Source organism: Rhinolophus ferrumequinum, chromosome 21, assembly GCF_004115265.2.
Source record: "Rhinolophus ferrumequinum isolate MPI-CBG mRhiFer1 chromosome 21, mRhiFer1_v1.p, whole genome shotgun sequence".
NCBI classification, from domain to species: Eukaryota; Metazoa; Chordata; class Mammalia; order Chiroptera; family Rhinolophidae; genus Rhinolophus; species Rhinolophus ferrumequinum.
In genome coordinates this window covers 48,454,217-48,479,313 of record NC_046304.1, presented here as the reverse complement: position 1 = coordinate 48,479,313, position 25,097 = coordinate 48,454,217, and the positions used below count along the sequence as shown (strand labels likewise).

Here is a 25,097-nt window from a genome sequence, read left to right as displayed (position 1 = left end):
TGGGGTGGTGAGGGGGCCCACAGCCCTGGCTCTCCCTGCCATTTTGGGGTACATTGTGAGTGTGCCCTGAGCTGTCGGCACACAGCACGGGAGAGAGAGGCAGGATAAGGAAGATGAACAGAGGAGCTTGCAAGGCCCCGAGGAGACTCCTTTCTCACCTTGCGTAGGATGGATGTCTGCTCTGCAAACATACGCCTGAGGATGGGTCATCCTGATAACTTAATCTGGGTGCCAGGTGACCTTTCGCTTATAACCAAATTCTGTTACTTGGAAGGTAATTCCAAAGTCCAGAGGGGAAAATAGGCCAAGATTATGCTACAGAGATCAGCTTCTTCTAAACCTACCTTTTCTAACAAGCAATGGGCCCACTTTTAGTATGATTCTCCGTCTGTCCTATCTCCCAACTACATTCTGAGTCGCCTTCCCTCTTAATGGAAGCTGAGAGAAGTCACAGAAGTTACTTATTTTGTGGCTTCAGAGTACCTGTTGTTAGTTGAAAGTGAGCCTGGTGTGTCTGGGCTGTGGTGTCTCACCTGCCCTCACCTGAGTCCGCCCACCGTTAGCATGTGTGGAGGCCCCACGGGAACACGGGGGCTAGCACATCTTTGGGGGTTGAATCTGCGGACAGCACAGCATGCAGGGCCGGACATGGAGCTCCTCTTAAAACTGAGAGGGGGTCCTTACCTCTAGGTTTTCATTCAGAGGTGACCAATGTCTAGTTTCATTCCCTTGAGCCAGTTTTTTGACTTGGCTACGATTTCCCATCTGCAAAATGCAAGTAATAACTCCTGTGTCGCTTACTTTCCAAGACGGTTTGAAGGGTCCACCAAAATGGAGGGAGGCAGTTGGAAAAGCCTAAAGTACAGTCAGTACACTGTGAAATTGTTCCTGCAGTTGGTACTCTCATGGGCGGCGCCCCTAGATGCTCAAAACCTTTGCAGACTGGCTCACCCTTCTCGTTCTAGGGTTGGTTTTGTTCCCACCCGAAATGGGGACGGGCCTTGTACGGTCCCTGGTGAGCAGAGAGGTGGGATAGGGGAGGAAGACATGCAGAGCTGAGCGGGGACCCCAGGGGCCAGTCTGGTTTCTGTCCCTCAGTAGTAGTTCCGAGCGCTGCTGAACAAATTGCCACAGACTGGACAGCTTAAAGAACGGAAATGGATTGGCTTACTCTGCTGGAGGCTGGACGTCCAAAATCAAGGTGTTGGCAGGGTTGGTTCCTTCAGAGGTCCGTGAGGGAGAAGGTGTTTCAGACCCCTCTTCTGGGCTTGTAGGTGGCCTTCGTCTCCCTGTGTGTCTTCACATCACTTTCCCTCTGGGCCTGTTTTATAAGGATACTAGTCGTATTGGATTAGAGACCCACTCGACTCCAGTATGACCTCATTTTAACTCATGACATCTGCAGCGACCCTATTTCCAAGTAAGGTCACGTCCTGAGGTACGGGGGTTGATTCCAACATAGGAATTTTGAGAGGGAGGCAATTCAGCCCACAACACCCTCCTTCCTGAAAGACCAGACAAAGGCTGTTTAACCTGTCTTTTCAAACTTGTCATACGAATATAAGCCAAATACAAGCTAAGTAATCCCTCAGAGGAGTATATTGATGGCCTGACAATTAGGAGCTCCTCCCTAATTAATGGCGCTGGGAGTGACAGGTAATTTATGGGATGATTAAATCATTAAACCAAAAGACGTCAACATGCTGGAATTCTGATGAGTTCTAAGAAGGCAAAAATGAGCAGAAACCGAGACCTAAGTAGAGTCTTGAAATTAGATTCCCCCCCACCAGGCAAGTGATAAAAGCGTCTTCAGGAACAAGAAAATGAATTTGGGTTTTAATTCAATAAGAAGTGCCATCGTTCATTCAGTCATGTGTTGACAGAAGTAGTCATTGCTCACCACCTCCCTGTGAGGGGTGAGGTTGGCCGGCAGGTCTGAGTCACCCATGTGACCTGGTTCCTCTCAGGGCTCCTGCTCCATCTGCAGTCGCTTATCCATTGCTTGGGGGGGTTGACGGGGTACCTCCTCTGGTTACCAAGAATAGAAGGGAGGCCCACACCCCTGGACTTGCAGACAAGAGCTCCCAGCAGGCTGGGCTGGAAACTAGAAGATGGAAACAGTGGCTAAGATGACTGAACCTTTTAGGCCAGAGAAAGAAGATACAGGTGGTATAAGCTCCTTTGTTTTGTTGGGACCACCTTCACCTTGGGTTTGTAGAACCAAGGATGAGGGACGGGGGAGTAGATGTTAGCGCAGTATAAGGAATAACCTTTGCACAGTGAGAACCGACTAAAAATGAAATACCCTGGTTTGTCGTAGGAGGTAGTGAGGTCATCATAACCAACATCTGTGGAGCACCTTCTGTGTGCCAACCTGCTCTGAACTCTTTGCAGGGAAAGAGACCCCAGGCGTTGCCATAGTCAGCTGTTCCTACATCTGACATAGTACAAAAGGCTCCTAGGAACCCTTGAAGTCAGAAAACACTTATGATCCAGCTAATTACTTTCTTGCCCAGACCAGAGTTTGGAAGGGACGAGTTACTTGTTTATTAGTGGATTAGAAGTACATTTTTCTTTTGGAAAAATGACTGTGTTTTTCCTATCTGTACCCTTAAGCTTGGGGACGCTGGGCTGTGGTGTATGAAATCTAATATCTGCTACCAAGAAAGGATTATTTATTTGGACACTGCCCTAAAATCCATTAGGCACTCTGGAGTGTTAGTTAGGGATGATAAATTTCATAGCTGTGCTGCTGACACTTCGGGTTTGTTATATCTCATACGAGCCCCTTTTCCGTGTGTAGCCAGTGGCTGAAGGGATTAGGAGCCCCAGCCCTAAGCCGTAACTGACAGAAGCATCTGCAGGTTTGGATCACCTCTCCACCAGCCTGGAACTTTTTCTTCAACCCCCATTGCTTTCCTTCATAGGAGAGTTTTTCTCTCATAGATAATTTGCAAATGCTCTTCAAGCAGCTATGCCCCCACTTTCTAAATGCTCTGCTTCTAATTAAGACAGAGAATTGGATGTAGTCTTCCTGGCTAATTTTTTTTTTCTTCCCTCCCTGGCACGGGGGTTGGGGGTGGAAAGGAAAAGCAAAAGAAATAGCTAAGAGATATTTTAAAAAATAACTCTCTGCTGCCACCAATGATCAAAACTGTGTCCAGGAGTTCACTCCTGTTAAGAGGCCTAGGGATCCCCAAGTTCAAGTCCAATCTGAGGAGCACAGTCATGGGAATATAACTACATGTAGAACTGGGCAACCTGCAGGGTCTGCTCTTGGCCCACGAAATGTGGGCCGATGGCTTTGAATGAAGCAGGTGGGACTTCTGATGTCCCAGTTAGGCTAAGAGGTTGACTGCATATGCCGAAACCCTGAAGCGTAGTTTCTTCTGTGATTTAACTGAAGTCCAGAGGTAGGCAGTCCAGTACAGGTATGGCAACTACCAAATAACGCAGCGAGGACCGTGGGCTGCTTTTTGTTCTCTGTTTTGCATACGATCTAATATTTAAAGCTGCATCACAGTCTGAGATTGCCGTTGGGGATTCACTCATCACTCTTTCCTTCAGATAGTCCTGAGGAGGACAGCTTCCAACTCCTGCTTTGCCTTCTGGAAAGTTCTAGCACACAGTGTCCTCTTGTTGAGGAAAGGATATTGGAAGGCAACAGCTGCCTCTGTCCCACACACACAGGGGCCAGTCAGTCAGGCTCGGGACTGGCGTTATGTCTAAGTAACCTCTTGGAAAGGGGCCCCCATTCAAGTCATGTCCCTGCAGAATGTAGTGGTTAGGAGCCTACCTGGCCTTGAACCTTGGCTCAGGCATTCATTGCTGTTCTTGCGACAGTTACCGACCGTCTTTGAGCCTCCATTTCCTCCATGTAAAACGGAGCTAATTATCCATGTGTTGTGACATTGCCATGACCAGTAGTCTCTGTCCCCAAACCGGCAGGTCACCTGTGTCCTGTTAATGTTCTGCTCTTGCCATCGCGTCCTCATGGGCTTATTGTACCCCACTGTCCTATCTGGGCTGCACTTTTCCTACGCCTTCCTTCTGGAACCTTCTGAATTCATAGGATGACATCCTAGAACAGCTTTATATTCTCGCATCATTATCTAACTTCTCTGTTGGTCCTCCCTTTCCTGCCCCCGGTGATTTCATGGGCAGATACCTCAGTTTCCCAGTAAGTTTCAGGTTCATGAGCACTTTCATTGCCATGTTCGATGCTGGGATGAGCCAGTCTGACAGAACTTCAGTTTCTCCTTCAGTGGAGCGTTCTCTCCTCCGCCGCCAGCTCCTGTTCTGATTAGCCTCGGAAGTCTGCAGTGGGTCAGGAATGAGTGCCCCCTTTTCTCCTTTTTTTTTTACCCCCGACGCTGCTCATCTTGTGGATTCCTTAGGTTTGAAGGAAGAGAGAAAGAAGGGGGAGGGTATGTTTGGGTGGTGGGTGCCACAAGGTCTGCCTTCAAGGTCACAGTTGTCATTTAGTGTTAGTGTTCTCTACATAGCAGAGTCTCTCAAGCGAGGGCTCTCCTGAGCCGCCTCCTGTGAATATCCACTGGTGTGGGCAGGTCACCCTGTGGATGAGCACTTAGGAGTCCCCTCTCACCGCCGATGGTCCTGTCCACACAGATTCCATTAGAGTCGGTTTGCCCTTGAAGGCGGACCTCGCAGAGAAGGCGGACCCTTACATATTGTTTGTATCTAGTCTCCTTCCATGATGTCAGCTCAGCCCTCTGCCCTCTGGACATACAGGCTACTCCCAGTAGCCTCCCAGTACTCCCAGTCCCCTCTCCTCGGCCACTAGAGTTCTCCCAGCCACCTTCTCCCTTGGGGACTCATCCAAGAGATGTTCACAGAGCAGTTCTCCAGGGAACCATGCCACACTCCGCAAGATGTCTTGGAGTGACCCCTCTCTTGGCCTGAGTAGGGAGAAGTCCCTTCATCCTTAGGGTGCATTCTGATAATTCTCTCCAAGAGTCCTTGATATAGTTGCCTTCCTTGCTCAGCCCGTGGGACCACTGGGGAGCAGCACCCTTTGAGGGGGGGCACTCCTCATGAAGACCTGCATGGAGTGTCAGGCACCGCGGTGTAGTTCCATGCTATCCAGGTAGGACTTGCTACGAAGATGGAAACACTCAGTACCTGCACTGTCCAACATGGTAACCACAAACTACCATGTTGGATGGGTGGATATGTCATCTTGTTTAATTTTAATTAAAGTTAAATACTACACGTGGCTACTGTATTAGACAACACAGTTTTAGAATGTGAGGGGGAAAGCCCACTATTCTTCTCCGCGACAGTTTTGAGACCAGGTCAGTTTCATTTTATGTCTTGCTCTGTTCTTTCACAGAGTGACTTTGAGAAAGTCATTCTCAAAGCTGCCTACCCACCCTTCCCCAAACGTAAATAAGCAGCACTGTCAGTTGCAAATTTTAAATTTGGTTTTCCAAAGCCACACTATGAGGGAGGCTGACTTGTTTGTTAACGGGATGTAGGTGTCCCTCTCTGCAGCCTTTCTCTGCCCTACTCTGCCCTGACTGGAGACATTGTAATCTTTCTAGAGTAACGTTTGAAGTCTTAGCTCTGGCACATCTTTTGACCACCTGCTAAAAAGAAGCACATTGCTTTCCTGGCACGAGTACTTACTCCCAGTGGTGTTGTCATGGGCTTTTTGGCTGAGCCATCAGCTTCTGCTTTTCTTTCCAGGAACGCTGGGTAGATTGGATGCTGCCAAGAGTTGCACAGGATTCTGGTGATATCCATGATTATAGAGAAGGCAGAACTGGTTTCAGAGTTTGATACTTAAATGTGGTTAAACTTAGTTCAGGTCCAGTAAGATGAAGAATCATGCTATTGTACCCCGTTAATCTTACACAGTCTGCAAGCAGGAAATTAAGATTATGATTTGGAATGTGCAATAGCTCTGCTTATTTTACTTAGAGGAAAGGGGTGTCTTATTAGACCCCCCCCCAAAAAAATCTAGTGTTTTAGAGTACTTTAAAATGAATTCAATTTTATTACATCAGTGTATGAAGTAAGGTCCCACAATGGACCAGAAAAGAGTTCTGTGTCTGATAGGCTTCTCTGGTTGTAAGCAACAGCAGTCAGCTCTGGCCAGTTGAATCATACCAAGGAGTTTGTCAGAAGTCTGAGAAGTTAACGCAGAGAATAAAATGGACACTCGAATAGCCAGGCCTTGGAAGACGAATAGCAAGACATCCCCAAAATCTGCAGTGATAGATGTGAGCTAATGGGCCGTCTCTTCAAAGGGCTGACACCAGAATGACTCAGGAACAATCATTTTCTGCCCCTGTATCGTTCAGCTCAAGGTTCAATTCTAGAAGAGAAAAATCGGATTGCCCTGGTCTGGTGGGGAATTTCTCAAAAGAAAAGCCTAGTACTGTCTCCAAAAAGGGGTGGAGATGCTAAGCATGTAAGAACTAAGATCTTCCTCTCACTTCCCTTCCCCACCCCTGGCCAAACACAGTGGCTCTTTAAATAGCATTTACACGCACAGGAAGGGGTTTAGGAGCCAACTTGGTGTTTATCATGGCTGTTTTGCATCCATGTATCACAGAGTAGTACATTTCATCATCTGTAGGGGGCTTTGGAAATTACTTAGTTTACCCTGATACGCTCAGTCTACAGATCAAACCCCTGGATGACTGTCCAAGTTTCCACGTCGAGAGATGGCAGAGCTGGAAGCAGAAGCAGGTCTTTTGATACAGTATGATGCATTCCTGCCGCTGTGCCACTCTGCCCCACACATCTGCACGTGTGTCTGCGTTGCTTGAAAGCACACTATCTTCTTGTGTGGTTAACCGATGCCTTTTGCGATCTTACAGACACAACTAAATTGCTTAGATGTCTTTATAATAGATTATATCCAACCCTAGACTCTGGATTCTCAGTCATTCAAGTTCACGTTAATTTGTATTGTTGCTCTGACTTGAACCGGCAACCAAAATGTCCAGGATACAATGGTGTGATTCTTAAACTTGACCCTCAGGAAGATCTGCTGAAGGGAAAAGGCTGCCAGATGGACTGCCCGGATACTTGTCTTCCCTTAGAAATGGTCCCTGGCCGGTTCAATTACGATGACTTTGGGAGCACCTGAAATCTATGTAACTTTACTAACAATTATCACCCCAATAAACTTTAATTAAAAATAGATGTATAAACAAATAAATAAAAGATGACCTTGGGAAGCAACTTTCTCTCCACACATGGTACGTTTAGTTTTTTGTTTTGTTTTGTTTTGTTTTCTTATTCTGGTCAGAGTTTCCTTTGATACCATGTCATTTCTACCAAGGCCACGTGTGGGCTGGGGGAAAAAAGGCAGTTTATTCAGTGGCCCTTTAAGTTGGCTGGTAGAAATAGATAGTAACTCACTCCAAAGCCTTGTATTGTTAGACAGTTTTGCTGATAGAATTTTTATTGTGGATGCAGTTTCATAGCTTTATAAATATAAGGCTCTGCTTTAGATCCGCTATATTTCGTGGCGAAATAAGGCTCTTTCATTTAACAGCCTCTGCTAAATTCATCTCACTGAGCTAGTCAGGTACAGAAGACGGCTGATGTGGAGTCCGACCACTGGGTGTCCAGGCCGTGGGAGGAGGGTAAGAGTGAAAAAATTGTGTGTCTGATTGAGAAGGAGGAAAGAGATAGAATACCATTTTTTTTTAAAATAACTTTTCCCCCCAGTGGTCAAAGAATTTTAGAATCAGAATGGACCTCAAATATAATGTAGCTCACCCCCTTTGTTTTAAAAGGAAATTGAAACTTAGAGAAAGTGTGACTAGCTGAAGATCCCACCTCTGATGCAGAGCAGGTGGAGGAAGGAGGACTGAGCTATATATTTTAGCTACAACATCTCAATGCCTGCAATTCTTGTATGCAAAGAAGCCTGGTCCCTCCGCTCAGTTCTGTAATCCAGGTGGGTTTCTATAAAAGTGGTATATCCATTGTTGCCCAGAAAATCTTTTCCCACAAAGCTTAAGAATTAAAATCAGTGATATTTTCTCTTCTTCTTTTTTAAATCAAGTTATAACATATGTATAGTAAGACAAATCTTAAATATACAGCTCAAGGGATTTTTACGTGTCTGTACATCCCTGTAACCACTATTCAAATCAAGGTACTAAACATTTCCAGCAACTTAGAAGGCTTCCTTATAACCCTTCCCAGGCAGTGACTTCCTCCAAGAGATAACTGCTATTCTGACTTATTTTAACATAGATAGGTTTTGCCTGGTCTTGAGTATCATCTAACGGAACCACACCGAATGTTCTCTTCTCTGACTTCTTTTGCTTTAAGATTTATCCATGTGTGTTGCATTAGTTGATTTATTTGCCATTATATTTGTATGCTGCTATTTATTCTGCTGTGGATAGATACTGTGGTGTTTCCAGTTTGGGGCTATCAGGAGAAAACCACAATGAATATTTTGTACAAGTGTTATGGTGGACGTGTGTGTGCGTGTGTGTGTGTCTAGGGGTGGAATTGCTGGGTAATAGGGTAGGTATATGTTTAGCTTCAGTAGACCAACCAGTACTATTCTAGAATTGGGAAAGACATTTTCTTATCATAGTATTCAGTGATTATTTTTACTGGTGTTTTCTCCATTAAAAAACAAAACAAACAAACAAACAAAAGAACACCCAGAGGCTTAGAATAGTTAAGCAGCTTCTGTTAAATGTGGCAGATGTAGCACATGTATTTCTACTCCCTCCCAAAATCCCGCTGAAATAACAGTAAGGAATTAAAAACAGATACCTATAAGGAAACGACCTGGAGTGGTGAGAGGTCAATAGATGTTTGGAATATGGAAAGCAGATAAAAGAATGCTAGTTGATTGACAGCGTGGAGAGGGACCCAAGCTAAGTGCCTGCTGAAGGGAAGCCACCAAGAAGCCAACTGAAATGTGCTGTGTAACTCCTGGGAAGCTGCGAGAATCCAAGGCATCAGGCTGGGAGTAGAGTAGGGACAGGATAGGACAGCCACCAGGACAGTTGATTGTCATCTGTATCAGCAGTATTTAGCTCTTTATCCCAAAGCAGACGATTGGATAATCACCTCTCCTGTAACTGGAGGACTGTTTACTATCCAGACAAACAAACCCAGAGAGGCAGTGAATTGCCAGAAAGGGCTGGCTGGAGAGGCCAGGAAGAAATAAAGAAGATGGTCAAAGTTGGTGTAGGGAACAGTGACACCAAGAGTATATCATGTCCTCCAGGGAGGAAAGGAAAGGACTTTTTGTTGGAGAAACTAAAGCCTCTTAGACAAATGATGGTCAGACACTGACAGTTGGGAGTCCACCTCCCAGAAAGGTGACTCGATGCTCAATCCCCCTGCAGTTGCGTCCACCCCCCAACAAGCCCCGTCAATACTGGGTTTCCCATGAGCTTTTTCATGCCTTGCGATTAAGTATGACTGGACAGCCCAAATTCCTGAGGCTCCTGAGGAGTGGCTTCCTTATCAAAAAGGAATACCAAAAGCTAATTTGGAGATGCCAGAAACAATGCAGCTATCACCCCTACACACAAATCCACAGGAACACAAAACAAAACAAGGTTAATTTCCCCAGAGGGAGAAGGGAACATTCAGTAACAAAAAGGGGCCATCAGATAAAGAAGGAGCGCTTGGAAATTAAAAACAAAATAGCTAGATTTAAAAAGTAAAGGAGGTTAAAAGAGGAAGTCAAGGACGTCTCCCAAAAAATAGAATAAGAGACACAAGGATGCAAAATGTGAGAAAAGAAGGTAAGAAAACGAGCAATGGATCCAGTGGGATCAGCTACTGACTACTCGGCGTTCCAGAAAGAAAGAGACAATGGAGCTTCGAGAGTGGAATAAAGGAAGTTTCCCCAAACGGCAGTCGACCGGAAAGGCCTCCTCAGTGCCCGCCCAACAAATAAAACAAGGGACCCTTGCCAAGACACGTCATCGTGAAACTTTAGAATGCCATCGTGAGAGTTTGCAGAAATTGAGAAACGGTCTGGAATCAGAACCGCATCCAACATCTCAACAGCCGCGCTTCACACCAGAGGATGGTGGACGGTGGCTTTCAAGTGCCCGCGCTTCCAGCTTTCACAGTTCTGAGGAAAAACGATGTTGCACGTAGAATTTTCTATACCCGGTCACCGATTCACTCACCTTTGACTCAGTGGAGTGACTTACGTGTATCCGCCAGCAACTGAGCCTTCCCCAAACCTTTGGCTCTTTCTTCCAGGATTCCCTGGAATGACTAGGACCTCACATCGCCAAGACCTCATCCTTTAGAGCCCTCATCTGAAGCTCCCTTCCTCTCTCCTGACCACCTTGCTGGAAGGTGGAAGGAAAGAAATTCAGGTGCCCTCTACCTGCCATGTTGTCTTCTTCTGGGCTCACAAGACCCCATTCTACCGCTGTGGAGACCAAGCGAGTCTGCAGAGGCTCCCGATGGCCTCCAGCCGTAGGGTACACGCGACATTCCTCAGGCACATTGTTATGATTTGTCGTTATCCGCCTAGTAGAGTCTCGGGCTGCTTTGGATCACAGCATTTGTGCGGGTGGGCCTCTGATGCGCTCAGTCCGGTTGTAAACTCCTTGGGGGCAGAGCCTTGTTTGGTGTCAGGCTGTGCCAGTGTCCTGCACGGGGAAAGAAGGTCATTGTGAATGCATGCACTCCGCAGATGCAGGCACTGCTCCCTGTTTGGGAGTAATGTTTCCAGAAGCTCCTCAGGAGCTTCCACTCCCCCAGGAGTTCCAGCCCCACTCCCCCGGAGTTCTGAGGGACTTCCCCATCCCTGGAATCAGCTCTGTTCTGACCACTCTTGACTGAATCACTTATTTGGCTGGTGACACCTGCCACCTTGCATTATATTGTCATTTATCCTTTGTGTGTGTGCGTGGGACTGGGTGTCTTTTTGTACGCTGAGCGCTTACAGTGTCATGCTAAGTCAGCATCGAGTACGATTCCGTGATGCCCCTGGCTTTGAATGTGTGTGGTTCATTCTGGATGCAGGGAGACCTCCCCACGGCCTGGGTTCTGTTTTCCCAGCCTCCCACTGTTGAAATAGGTTCCCTGCCCTTCCCTCTGCCTCTCTTTCTCCTGTGATTCACCTTTGCCTCCTGCCCTCCCCTCATCTTGCATTTGCACTGGGGAGGTGGAAGGTTCCAAACCTGCCGAGGCCACGCAAGTGACAGGCTGCTGCCTAACTACTCAGGACGGCCTGACTCCGCAGGGAGGACGTCCTTCTAAGAGTCTGGAACAGGGGTGCTGGTAACAGCAGGGCAAGGGGCCCCCCATGCATGTGGGGTGATCCCAAGTGGAGGAGGCAGGGCAAACCCCCAGCTGGTGCTAGTGATGGGACCAGGACTAGAAGCCTGTCACCAGGGCAATGAGGAAAAGACTCATTTAGTAAAGGAGATGTGATTACCAGACTCCTCTGTCTCATATATTGGAAAATAGGTTTTCTGTGGTGACCAGAGGCCTGCTGAGCCAACCTCAGGAGCTTCCTGCTGCTTGAGGCTGGGCCTCCCTCTTCAGGAGACCAAGCGTCCGAGCTGCAGTCAAAAGAAAGGGAGGCCGCTCTGGACGGAATATGCATTTCATTAACATCCCGTTGTATAAAAATCAGCCCCATTTTGACTTCCTTCTTGTAGTCGTGTTCTGCATCCTGCTTCTTTCCCCCATTCTTTATTCCCCTTCTGTTTGTTATTTGTGCCTTCATCCAACAAGTGTTTGTGGAGCCCCAAGTATGTACCAAATGCTGTGTTAGTCACCAGGAACATAACATAACACACAACAGTCCTTGTCTTCATGGAATCTTAAATTTAGAAAGAGAGACATACCACCCTACAAGTTACACACACGGTTAGTTACTTGCTCTTGTGACAGACAGAAAGAAGTAGAAGCATAGCAGGCTGTGACCGCTGAGCCCTCGAACAGGGAGGTTGGACTTCACAAACTAGGATGATTAAGTGGTTTTAAAAATACGTCCATCCATTTTCCGGTATTCCTTCCTTCAAGAAATGGAGCCTAAGCCCTCTTCCCTCGGGTGTGCTGAATTTAGTGACTCGCTTCTAGCACAGAGGGAAAAGCAGGCGTGATGATGGGCCCTTCTGAAGACTAGGTCATCCAGTCTGTGTGGCTTCCATCTGGGTCGCTCTGTTGCTCTCTTTCTTTCTCGGGTCACTTGCTCTGGGGAAAGCCAGCTGCTGTAGTGCGGGCTGCCCTCTGGAGAGGCCCAGGCGGTAAGAAACTGAAGCCTCCAGCCAACAGCCACGTGAACAAACTTGGAAGTGGATCCTCCAGCCACAGTCTAGCCTTCAGATGACTGCAGCCCCGATCCACATGTTGACTGTGGCCTCAGAGAGGCCCTGGCCAGCACCACCCGGCTGAGCCACGCCTGGGCTCTTGACCCTCAGAAGCTGTGACATAACACGTGCACTAAGTTGGGGGGTTATTTGTTAACGTAGTAATAGATAAATAATATGGTGGAGATCAATTCTTCGATACCCTGCTTATCTGGAAAGTCTGTATTGTACCCTGATTCTAGAGCGATGACTGTGTGAAGTCCGTTCTATGGTTGGAAGTCTTCTTTCCTCAGAATTTTGAGGGTGTTCATCCATTGTGTCCAGCGTGGTGGTTGATATGGCCAGTGCCTTTCTTACCCCATTCCCCGACTCACAGAAACTACGTGAGATGACAAATGTTTTAAATGGCTTTAAGCTGCTAGATTTGGGGGTAACCTGTCACAGTGATGGATAACTAATACAGAGAAGCAGAGATGAGAAGGGGAGGATCATGGGGGATTTGCTTGAGGAAGTGAAAATGACATTGAGACCTGAAGAAAGAGAAGGAATGGACCAGGTGCAGAGGTCATTGGTGGGGGGTGGGGAGGGCAAGCATGCCAGGCCAGGGCACTGCACACCCGGGAGCCCTGCACCAGGAGGGAGTGTGACGAGATGCAGGAAGACCAAGGATAAAGGAGGGAGCAGCAGTGACTTGAGATAAAGTTAGGGGTGTAGGTGGGGGCAGGGCAGCAGGACCGCAGTGTTTTGCATTTCTTCTTGAGAGTGATGGGACCTGAAGCAGTTTTAGTCATGCTTCATTTAGAAGCATGAGCTTCTGAATTTCCTATTACTGGGTGAAAGGCGGTTCTGAGTCCCACCGTGAGCAGTATGTGGTGACTATTCCCAGGAGTTGCCATCAGCTCCAAGGTGCCATCTCATTTCCCCGGGATGGGTGAGAGCGCTCTCTGGAGAACGCCGCCAAACTCAGGCACAGCTGGATGTTAACAGCGACCTAGATTTTAAGGCTGCTATCACCAGTTGGAGACGAGACCACGGGTCTCTCAAGCTTCCAGCCTGATGACTGTCTTTTCCCCCGTACACCGGCCTGTGCAGCTCACCTGGGGTGTGGGAAGTCCGGAGGCCTGGTTCATGTTGGCAGAGCGGGAGTCTTGCTCGTAGGGGTCCTGCCGTGAAAGAAGGGACATGGGATTTAGGCTCTGCGTCTGCTGAGGTCTACGCTAAGCCTCCATCTCAGAGGCGCACAGCTTGTTTATCGCGGTGTGTATTCCCTCTCTGCGCACCGTATTCCCTTAATTCAGACAGAACAATGTGCTCATCGAGAGGCACTTTTCCCCTAAAAGATAGAAATCTATTACCCTTAATCCTTTTCCTCCCTTACCTGTTCACACAATTCATTCTGTCATCAAGTCCTAGGTATTATAGTAAAGAAATCTGTTCAGTCCAGGGGTTACAAATAGAAATGCCTCCTTGGACCAGGCAGTTCCTATAAATATAGCAGGTCAGCTAGTAAAAGACAGTAGGGAGGAGTGAGGCCTGCGGCTAACTGGAGATGCTTGGCCAGCCAGCCGTGGGGCTACATACAGTGTGTCTTCTCTGGCCTGTCTGTGGCCCCCGTTTGGTTGGCACCCGGGGAGTCTGGGATTCTGCATCTGATTGATGACCGTCCTACTATCTCGGGCTGTACAACACCCTTTTGTCCAGAAGCTTTGCCGTAAGTGCATCCTCATTCTAGCTTTCCCCACACCCTGCTCCCAGAATTGTCTTCCTAAAATGGCACCTCTTCTCGTCAGTCCCCCACTAAGGGCCTTGCGGACTCACCAGAGCCTGCAGCATGCAGCCGAACCACCTCGGAGATGAATATAAGGCCCTGGGTTACGTGGCCCAAATGCTCCATGCGTATTTTGGTTTCGTCTGCTCAGCTGAGAGCTTTTAGAATCTCACTGTTTTGACGTTGCCTTTGCGTGCTGGGTGCCTGGTGAGTCCTGGTAAAAAGGGTCGGTGCTGTTTGCTGAGCGAATGAATGTGTTCACGAGGGCACTGCACACCGGACAGGGTTTATGCTCTTGCTGATTTCCACGGGGCGTGTGGCGCAGTCGGTAAGGAAACGCAGCCGCTGCACGACGGAGCCTTTAACTCGGTGGCTTTGACCTTGATGTCCACAGCCTCCCTGGCCAGCCTGCTGCTTCACCAGGTGTGCGTTGGCCCAAGAGGGATTATGGCCATTGTGACAGTGGTGTCCAGTGCAGTTTGCTGGATGGCAGTGGGGAGGATGATGGTAGGATAGATGGCAGGATAGATGGTACTTAAGACGAGAGCGTGGACTCTGGAACAGGTGGACTTGGCTTCCAATCCTGACTCCGTCACCTCCTACCATGGGACCTTGTGTATTTGAAGACCCGAAATGCTGTGTGCTGCCCTGATGTCTTTGGGCCTCAAAGGGCCCCAGTGTTCTAGCTGTGAGTTCCCTGCTCTCATCAGATATAGTGTCCACCCAGGGGAATAGGGTTCCCTCTCACCCAGACCACTTGCACCCCCGGTCCCCAACCTAATGGTTTTACCCCCCTGTCAGCTAACAGAACTGTTCAAACGAGCCACTCACACCCTCCCTCAGGAGTCAAGAGCCCCCTCTCCCTGTCATCACTACAGAGCCTGCTGCCCACGGCCCCTCCTGGTCCACTGTCCCTGAGTACAACCCCCGTGGCCTGGCATGGCACGTGGTGTCCCCCTCCCCTGGCTGTGAGTATGTGTAGCTAAGACACGGTTGCAGCATCTGTCCAGTGTCAGCTGTCCTGCGTTTGGCCATCTCATCCTATTCAGGGTGGGGAATCTCTCCTTCACTACTAGGCTCACAGGAGGTGGTCAGAACATGTTGTGAACACTTTCTGTGCCTCAGTCTCCTTCTCTGTAAAATGAGAGGTTATCATAGTACCTGCATCATAGGGTTGCCATGGCATTAAGTGAAATAATAGCCATACAGCACTTGAAATAGTGTCGGGTACACTGGAAACACTGTGTAAATGTTGGCCTTTATAATTTGCTATTACTGATGTAGTGCAGTGACTCTCAACCTTGACTAGGTGTCAAGATGACCTGGAGGGCTTTGCTGCCCCTACCCTCATCCCCAGAGTGGCTGATTCAGTAGAGCTGGGATGGGCCCAAGAACTCGCGTTTCCACCAAGTTCCTGTGTAATGCTGATCCTGCTGATTTGGGGACCCCCGCTCTGAGACCCACCAGCTTCGTGGAAAGACCTACCAGTGAGGGAGCTTGGGCTTTTGTCTTTGACTTGGCTAAGTGACCCTCTGGAGTTGGACTAGTCGTTTATCTTTCAGCTTCCTTTCTTCCTTCTGTTCAGTGTCCCACTACTTTTGCATGCAAATATGACGTGCATTCCAGAAATTCATTGCTTCTTTTGAAAAAAGGATTTTCTTCCTGTCATCTCACTCGCCGGAGATGCAGGTTCAGGTTGCCCCATGGTGTAGAGACTGTCCTGGCCAGGGACGGTCTGCCACCAGCTGCTGCCTCTGTGCTCCTGCGGGTCGCACTTCTGTTCTGGAGTGGTGTCCCCTCCATCCTTGCCAGGCTCTTTGTCCAGGGCACTTGGTGTGTGTCCGGCATGTGTGTTTGTGAAAGTTTGACCGTAGGCAACCAGAATGGAGTCTTTTTCACAGGCAGCAAACCTCTGGGAGTAGCCCAGCCTGGAGTCCTGGATGTACCAGTCTGCTCTCCTGGGGACAGGAAACATCGACACTAAATGGTACTTGATGTCTTCATCTATGGGAAGAGAAAAATAAATAGACACTCTGCCAGGTGTGTTATTCCCAAGGCCCCCTTGTGTAGCCAGAGAGAAAAAGCCTCCCTTGCATGTAGTACAACTGCTTTACATTACTGAATCCTAGGCGGTGAATGGATTTGATTTTTCATAGCATCCTGGCAGCCCTGATTTTCCCCAGCTCAATCTTCTGTCCTCTGGGGAAGTCAGGAAACGAAATTAAACTTCCATTCCCTGCACAAACATGTCCAGGTGTGCCAGACCACACCTGGAAGGAGAAGCTTGATCAAGTTCATACATGATGTGTTCAGCATGGCCAGAGGCCCCCCCTGCATAGGCCTCGCCGGTCTCCATCCAGTACTGCCCGACGTCCGGCCTGCGCCGCTTGGTGTCAGGGCCCTTAAAGTACCTCAGAGAACGAGGGCCCATAGGCGCCCTCAAAAGGAAAAGGTTCTTTCTTATAATTCATTCAGACGCTTTAATTGGGTTGCTGTCTTCTGCCTTGAGACCATCCAGTGTCCCCTGCGCAGTGGGTGACTTGTAAGTGTTTGCTGCCGTGAACTGAAATGTGGAATCGGAACGCTGACTGTTATGCTCCCGCTAATGGGCCTGCTTCGGGGGTGGTTCTCACCTTGGTGACAGTCACAAAGCCGTTCTTCATCTCCCACGCCCTTTGCCCCAGCATTCTTCTTTGACTTGAGTTTTGAGGTGACCAGTCCTCTGTTGTTGTTCTCTGGGGCCCCAAGTCATGGCGCACGTGCCAAGTTAATAACATATGTAGAGAATTTGGGCCCGGTGGAGTGAAATACTGCTCTGCCTTCAAAGCCTCTCCGTCGGCGACTGGGAGAAAAATGGAATGCTGACCTCTGAGAACTCAGTGCTCGGGCAAATGCATGTGATCGCCTCGGTGCAGACAAAAGCTAACACACAGCGATGGCCTGGTCACGGTGCGTTTCCCCCGGGCTTTCAGATGCGTGGTTCGTGGTGTCTGCCTCCTTCCCCTCTGGCTGTGCCTGACATTCTCGCACTGACCGGTCTTAATACACAGCCTCCCGTCCCCATGTTGGTGACTGGGGTCTGTGCTGCTGTGTAGCTGTAGCTGTTGTGTAGGACTTACGTTCAACGGGTGGCCGTGTGACCTCTCTGCTGCGTACTGTCGACTCATGACATCGCCATCAGTGTTTGGATGAAGGGCCCTCTGTTTCTCTAAATTACGTGCGTATTGTTCTTGCACTCCCTTTTCTGGGGGCAGGTTACTGAGCATGCCTGAGGGAGAAGTGGGTTTTAGAGCATAGAAGAGCCAAAAAAGTTGAAAGATTGGGGATGGGAAGCCGGGGCTGCGACCGGGTTGTGTCAAGTCGATCGATTTCCTTGACATGTTTTTCTCTTCTGAAGAAAAGAAAATGATGAACACTAATCTTCAGAGATTCACCAGACGCGAAAGTGATATCACTCTCAGATGAGAGAGATCTTGATGGAAAACCGCGAATGTGCAGAAAGAGGGGAAGGGCCGATTTCAGCCGGAAGAAGTGACAGGGAAGCGTGGTGCGGAATGCAGATTGGCAAAGGGGCTCGGTCAGCACGTGTGTGACTGAGGGATCCAGGGAGTGTGGACGGAACAGCCCGGGGTGCTGGTTTGGGTCTGACGCGTGGGGAAAGGACCTCGGCTTCCCGGGCCCAGGGGATGCAATGACTTGGCTCCGTAAATGCTGGAAAAACAACGGTTAGTAAATTAAAGCTCAGGAACCATGCTCAGGGTTGGGAATACAGCAGTTAATAAAACGTGCTGTCCCTCTCCTCATGGAGATTTACAGCCCAGGGGGGAGAAGGACATTAATTAAGGAATTAAACAAATAAATGTGAATCTTCAACTGGGACAGATCTACCCACAACAGAGAGAGGGTCACGGTGCCGTGAGAGCACGTCCTAGCAGGACCGGCCCCGTGAAGGGATCCAGGGAAGGAGGAGAAGGACCCCCTGGGGTGGGCAGTGCATTCTGGGGGGGGAGCAGATGTGCCAGGGATGAGGGGCATGGTGACTGCGGCTTGGGCAGGAACGTGGCTACCAAGATGGGTTTAGCTGGACCGAGTTGGATTGTGTGTGTCCTTGACTTCTGCTACCTTAAAAATGATCTTCATCCCCAAGCCTCTATGGACATTAGCTGAGTGTGAGGTAGTCTGAATAGTCACTAGGAGGAAGGGTTCTAAGCGAAGGGGGAGCAACTGTAGAACCCCAGTATTTCGATCTAAAAGAGAAGCATTGCCTTGAAACCTTTGGGTTGTTATGGCAACAGTGACAAATGGTCAATGCTGGTGGCACAGTAAATATTTCAGAACCTCTTGAGGTTGTTTGTCCCAATAAGCTGATGCCGGGTCCCCTGTTCTGGATCTGAACGTACGGGGTTGCCTCTCTGTCTACAGGCTGCCTCGAGGACCCCCATCCCCGTGTCCCACAGAGCACTACTTCCGGTGTCCCCACTCCTCGATCTCATTGCCCCTCTCGATATTCCTCCCACTCTCCACCCACACAGAAGGGCGGGGTCTAAGACAGATCAAGAACTCACTGTGTGTACCCCCAGTCATGGAGGTATATGCTGGGTGTGTTCCGGCATCTCAACAAATGCCCCAGAATTCATCCTGCAATCTTATGTTCTTGGGACAAATCGAACATGTTTGAGGCATGGGGAGGGGGCTTATTTTGGCATCTAGGACGACTTTCCTGTCTTGATGAAAAGGCAAGACGCGATGTGTATAAAGTAAGACATATGGGGGAGGGTATATCGCACATTTGCCTTTGAAATTGGGTTATTTACAGTAAGACAAGAAGATAAATGTAAAAATTTCACTCGCACTGGCTGTCGGTTAATTGTCTGGAAAAGCCAGGATTGAAGGCATCTGTAGTTAGAATATTAACTAAGAATAGAACTTTCCATTGGCTGTTGCGGCGTGCTCAGCGTCTGAGCTGAGGCTCCCCATGTGTTTATAGATGGGATAGGGAGATGTTTCCATCAGATTCCAGCTGGGAGCCCAGGCCCTGACGCCTACTTCCCCATCCAGTTAATTGCTAAAATCCAAGATTGTACCACAGGGCCTCAGCATGTACTCACTGCCTTTTGGGGCGCTCCCAGCCCTCCTCTAGGTTTCTCATAACTGTGATCCACAGAGGAGGGAAAACAACAATCTCATCTGATGAGGTAAAAAAAGTGAGTATTCGGTAGTCTGAAGAATGGGCTTTGACCGACACAATTGAACACTTTTTGGAGCATAAAAGATCATTTGCAGACAAGCTGATGTATGTTCCCGGCCCGAGGTATTTTTGCACACCTAGATATGTGAAATGGCTTTTAGTCTCCCTGTGTGCCCAGACCAGGGTGATTCAGACGCAGACCTTACTCTTGAAGCTCTTCACATTCAACTGGGAGTGCAAGAAAAACGCATGGGGAAAAAGAAAGCTGTTTGCCCAGCGTTCCTGCCGTTGCTTTTCCTCAAACTCTGTTCCTCCCTCCCAGAAGCAGTGAGCCCTGTGCCCAGCTAAGACTCTGTCCCTGGGGAAGGAACAGAGGATGGGTTTAGAGGGAATGAACTCAGTCTCCTGGAGTAATGATATTGGGGGTGTCTCTTGGGGGTGATTCAGCAAATATGGGGCTTGGCAGTTGATGGTTTTGGAGAACAGGAGAGAGGGGACAATTGAAGATGCCCCGTTTCTGGCTCAGGCAAACAGGTGTCACCTTCAGGAGAGCCAGGAAACGTGAGAGAAGGAGGGAGGCTGAGCGGAAAGCTGAGGCATTCTGGTTGGGATACGTGGACTTTGAGCTTCCTGTTGCTCTTCTTGGGGGTCACGTCCATCTCTTAAACTTGATGTGCCAGCCTTGAGCCAGGAGGGAGGTCCCCGCCAGTGATGTGGCTGGCCGGGCAGAGCATAATCACAGCAAGCCCCTCCCAGCATGGCGTGACTTCACTCCCTCCCTGTCTCCTGTCACTCATCTCAGCCCTAGTTCCAGCCACACTGAACTCACCATTCCATCAACGAGCCACGCCCTCTGAGAAAGCCAAACCTGCACTGATCACTCTCTCCCCGCAGGGTCCTTCCTCCTTCCCTCTCTGGCCAATTCCTATACTTCCTCTAACAAGCAGCTCAAAAGCCACCTCCTCCACGAAGCCTTCAGGCAGATGGGAGCATCTCTAGCTCAAGGCCAGAACATCTTACATCCCTGAGGTCCGACAGCTCATCCCGTCCATGGTAGGTCCCGAGGCTCGGCACAGAGGTGGACAGGTGTGAAGCGAGCTGACCAAGGGCACGGGGCCTCTCCCAGCAGGGTCAGCGGCTCCCTCTGTGGGCTCCCACTCGCCCCAGCACTCATGACTTGGACTCACACCTGTGTGCTCACCTGCTTGTCTCCCCACTTAGACTGCGTGTTCCTTCCGAGCAGAGACGGGATCTGATTCATCTTTCCATCACCTGGGGCTTGGTAGAAGTCTGTAAGTCAGTTAAGAAAAGAGAGCGTTCAAAGATCTAATGTTCTTACGACGGCAGTTTAGAGAGAGAAGGGTCATTGAGGCGTCCAGAGGTTTTGAGGAGGCTTCTTGGCAGAAGTGGAATTGGAAACTTGACCTTGGAGGGTGGGAAAGGTTCTTGTAGACGAGGGAGTGGGAGAGCATCCAGCGCTGGGAGAAAAAGTGTCAGCAAAAGTACAGAAATGGAATGGATGTGTGTGTTGGGACGGGGGACCTGAAGAGGCCCAACCACACTGGAACGGAGTAGAGAAGAACGTCTGGTTTAATAAAACCAGGGCCGACCGGGTGGACTTGAACATCCTCAGAGGAGAGGTAGCAGGGAGCAGGGGCAGGTCCCGGGGGCTGGGTGTAACTGGAATGTCTTTTTAGAGAGAGGACCCTGACAGCAGGTTGCCATGAAGCTGTGTAAGTCCTTCCAGAATGAGGTGATGGACATCGTGACCGGGGCTGTAACGGTGTAAACAGAGGAAGGAGGGAATCTGAGAGGCATTTTGGGAGAACAGACAATTCTTAGTGACCTATTATTGGTTTGGAGGCTGAAAAGCCAATGATGAGTAATGCAAGTTTTCTAGCATGGGGCGTGAAGAGATGTGGTTTCCTTGGTGGAAGTGGTTCATTTGGGAGTGAGGAGCGGGACCCACAATAGGACCCATCCTGTGAGGCCCCGGCGTGTTTGGGAAGCTGCGGGGTGGCAGGGCTTCGTCGGCAGCGCTGTTCTTTTACTTTAGTTGTGTTTTGCCCTGTCAGTGAGGCTGTGACCTTGTCACCCACCTTATTCCTCTGGCCCCGTCATATTCAAATGAACAAGTAGAAATTTCAGTCACAGTTTTAATGACACCTGGTGGAGTGATGCATCATCTCTGCTGCCATCTTTGTCAACCCCAATCTCTACTTCTGCTAACAAAGTGGTGGCTTCAGATTCCGTCCCTAAAAGTGGGTGTCAGGGGGCATGGCTGGCTGTCACACAGCACCAGAATCTGAGTGGTTGTATTGTCTCTCCATCGTGGAGGTAAAAGGTCCAAAACCAAGGTGTTGACAGAGTTGGTTCTCTGGGGGCATCAAGCAAGGACCTGACCCGTGCGTCTCCTGGCTTCCGGTGGCCACTGCAATTCATGGCATTTCTTGGCCATAGTCACATAACCCCAATCTCTGCCATCATCTTCATGTCGTCTTCTCCTTGATGTATCTCTGTGTCTATTTCCCCTTCTCTACTCATCAGGACTTGTCATTGGATTAAAGGTCCATCCAAATCCAGGACTAGCTCATCTCGAGATCCTGCCCTTCGTTATGTCTGCCAAGAGCCCTTTTCCAAATAAGATCGTATTCACAGGCACAAGGGTTTAGGACTTGGACATAACTTTTTTGGGGGGACACAGTTCAACCCACTGTAATGTGGGGGACAGTTTTTTATAAATAGGCTCTTTGTTCTTTTTTCCCACTGGTGATGGATGGAAAGTCTGAAGTATTTTCCCAGAACCAAAGGTGCTGAAAACACACCTGTCCTTTAAACACAACAGCGTCCTGTATTTGCTGTTGGTAATAGCAACTCCACTGCCTCCCCACCCCCAACCTAAGGTCAAAGTAAAAATTAAATAAAATAAAATGGTGGAAACTTCAAAGCATTTCCAAAGAGATGGAAATGAGAGGACGGTAAAAAAATAAAAAATAAAAAAAATCATCTTTCCCCCGAAAGTTTCTGGGAAAAGGGGTTCTCTGTCTGAAGTGGATTTTCTTGGCATGGAGGGAATGGAGTTGAGGCAGAGGGGCAGTGGAGAGACCTGCGTCTTCAGCGTGACAATGGGAGAGGCATGTCGAGTTTCCATAGGTTTCCTCACAGAACCAGCAAGTACAATTTTGTTACCTCACGCTGACTGGTGATGGTGGTGTAGGTGGACCAGAGGAAAGGGGAGGGACTGCAGAGGCCAGACCAGGAGGGTGGTCAGAGCTTGGTCCAAGATGGTGGGTGTGGGATATAAAGAAAGAAACTAATCTGGGAAATATTTTAAGGAGGAAAAAAAAGAGAATGCTGATTTCATACAGAGCAGAGATCAAGGTGAAAGAGGAGTGGTGGTCTTGGCAGAAGGATGAACCTGTGAAGTCTTGGGGTTGCTCTGAGACATTTCTGTGCCCCCATGGTCCCAGTCCAGTTCCAGGCATGGAGTAAATCCCTACAAATTGTATAGGGCTCCTTTCATCTCGACCATCAGCTCTTAAGTCAAAAATCAAGGCGTTCTCATCGGGCCTCTCAGATAAGCTGTATTTCCTCATGATGGGGTTACGTTCAGTTCAGGGGTATGAAAGCCAGCCCCCCAGCCAGACCAAGAAGAGAAACTGGGACATGTACAGTACATCTCGTTTGGGAGCTGTTTTCAGAATGGCCTAGTTGACTCAACATTTACCCTGTGGGTAAATCCCTTTCTTTCACTGCTTTCTCTGAACAGGCTCGGCCCACTCAGAGCTCTCACACTTTGTTGCTTTTCTTTCCGGTATGCTAGAGTTCCAGAAACTGTTTGGGTTGAAACATAGAAAGTAGGGTCTAGCCCTTCTTCACCTTGGCCTTGGGTACAGAGACCAGGAGGATGGTCAGGGCTTGACCACAGAAAAGAGGTCCATGCCAGCCTTGTCAGTGGGTCCAGGGTCGTGGGGAAAAGACTTCCCCGATGCTGCATACTTGGCATAGAAGGGGAGGACACCGGTAGGCGTGTGTCCTGGCCCCTTGGGTTCCCTGCCCCATTGGGAGGAGCGTGGCTGCAGGAGACCCACAAAGGAGCCCTCTTAAGTTCAGGGCCAAGAGCGAGCCTGATGGCCCGATCTGAAGGCAGTTCTGGGTTTGAATGGATCTTCACCGTGGATGGGTCCTCGTGTGTGCAGCACAGACACAGTCTGGGGGCCACACATTTCAGTAGAAACAAGCCGAGACAGGAAATGTGATATGCTGCCATGACAGTGCTGAGTGGATGGGGGTGTTGGTGGCACTCCCTTCCCTCACGGTTGCAATGCGTGGGATGATGGCAGGTACAGTCAGATGAACTCTCTCTTTAGCGCTTGTGCTGGGGAAGCAGAAGCTGGACAAGAATTTAATAAGTACCTCGTATGTCCCAGGATTTTGGGGAGGCTCTCTGAGCCAGCCCCTCACATGCCTTCTAAGTCCATCCCACCTATTGGAGAAACAAAGTGGATGGGCACTGAGTGAGCAGCTGGTTTTTGTCGGGGAACCTGATGTAATTCATTCTCTGCCCCAGAAGGTGGGTGCTTATATAGTTCAACAAGGTTGGGGTAGGAGTAGGATGGTCAAAGCTCATTTGTCGTGAATGTGGCTGGTTAACAAGACATCAGGGGTCAGAGGTCTCTGAATTCCAAGAAAGAGGTCAGAAAAACCCTGAAGCACGTGGATTTGACCCATAAAGCATGCCTTGGTCCAGAATACTGTGTTTTCTTAGTCTCTGCCCCATTCTAAGACATCTCGTCATCTGCTTCCCAAATCTTCATTAGATGAGGAAGAAAACCCAATGAAACGTGAAAGGGAAAAGGTCTCACACTACGCAGGCCTCCTGACAACTGTGCGATAAGAAAGCAGATGCCACCATGACAATGAGGCAGACATAAAATTGATGACCAGGTGTCCTTCATACAGACGTCCCCGCAGTAAACAGACCGGATGGGGGCAGCTCCGGTGGGGCCCTGGCATCCCCTCCTGCCTCCAGGTGTCTGAGACCATCATGTTCTATGGCCTCACACAGTGATAAATGTTTCTGAGATGATTCTGAGTCATCAGTGCAGAAATTAAATTAAGGATGCAGGAAAAGGAGGATTGCTTTTGAGAACATCTTCTTTCAAAATAAAGGAAAATATCAAAGCAGAAGTGTGGACCCTCAGCTACAGGAACAAAACCGTGTTAATTAGCTGGGCTCCCCAGAACTCTGTTCTGAGTAACAGAGTTTCACCCCATTAGGGGGTGTGCCGTGAGAAGGCAGAAGTGGCCCCCCGTGGCAGTGTGTCCCAATGGCCGAGACCAAAGCTGGCTGACCAGGCCGAGTCCTGCTGTCTGCAGAGCTGTGCAAAGTTGGCCAAATTCCAGTGCCTTGCTAAGCCTCCATGGTCCTCTCCGTGAAATAGTGGTTCTAAGACTCTCTCCCTTGTAAGATGAGAAAGTGAGAAGAAGTACATAAAGCGTGGTACCTGTCCCACAAACTTCCGTTATTATTTGTATGAGTTTCCTAGAGCTTTCGTGACCAAGTGCCACAGCCCGGGTGGCTTAAAGCAACCGCAGTTTATTGTCTCACAGTTCTGGAGGTCGGAAGTCTGAAATCAAGGTGGTCGCAGGGCCGCCCTCCCTCCGAAGGCTCCAGGGGAGGCTCCTTCCTTGCGTCTTCCAGCTTCTGGGGGCTGCTGGCGTTCCTCGGCTTGGAGATGCCTCAGCCAGTCTGCTCTGGCCATCTCCTCTTCACATGGCTGTCTCCTGTCAGTGTCTGTGTGTCTTCTCTTCATAAAAGGACATCAGCTCTTGTACG

At 49.1% G+C, this 25,097-nt stretch overlaps 1 protein-coding gene across 4 annotated transcripts in view; it reads left to right on the top strand.

Moving 5' to 3' along the window:
• Positions 1 to 25,097, top strand: part of SLC39A11 (solute carrier family 39 member 11) — a 297,599-nt gene that overhangs the window by 190,990 nt on the left and 81,512 nt on the right. The gene's annotated exons all lie outside the window — the stretch shown is intronic.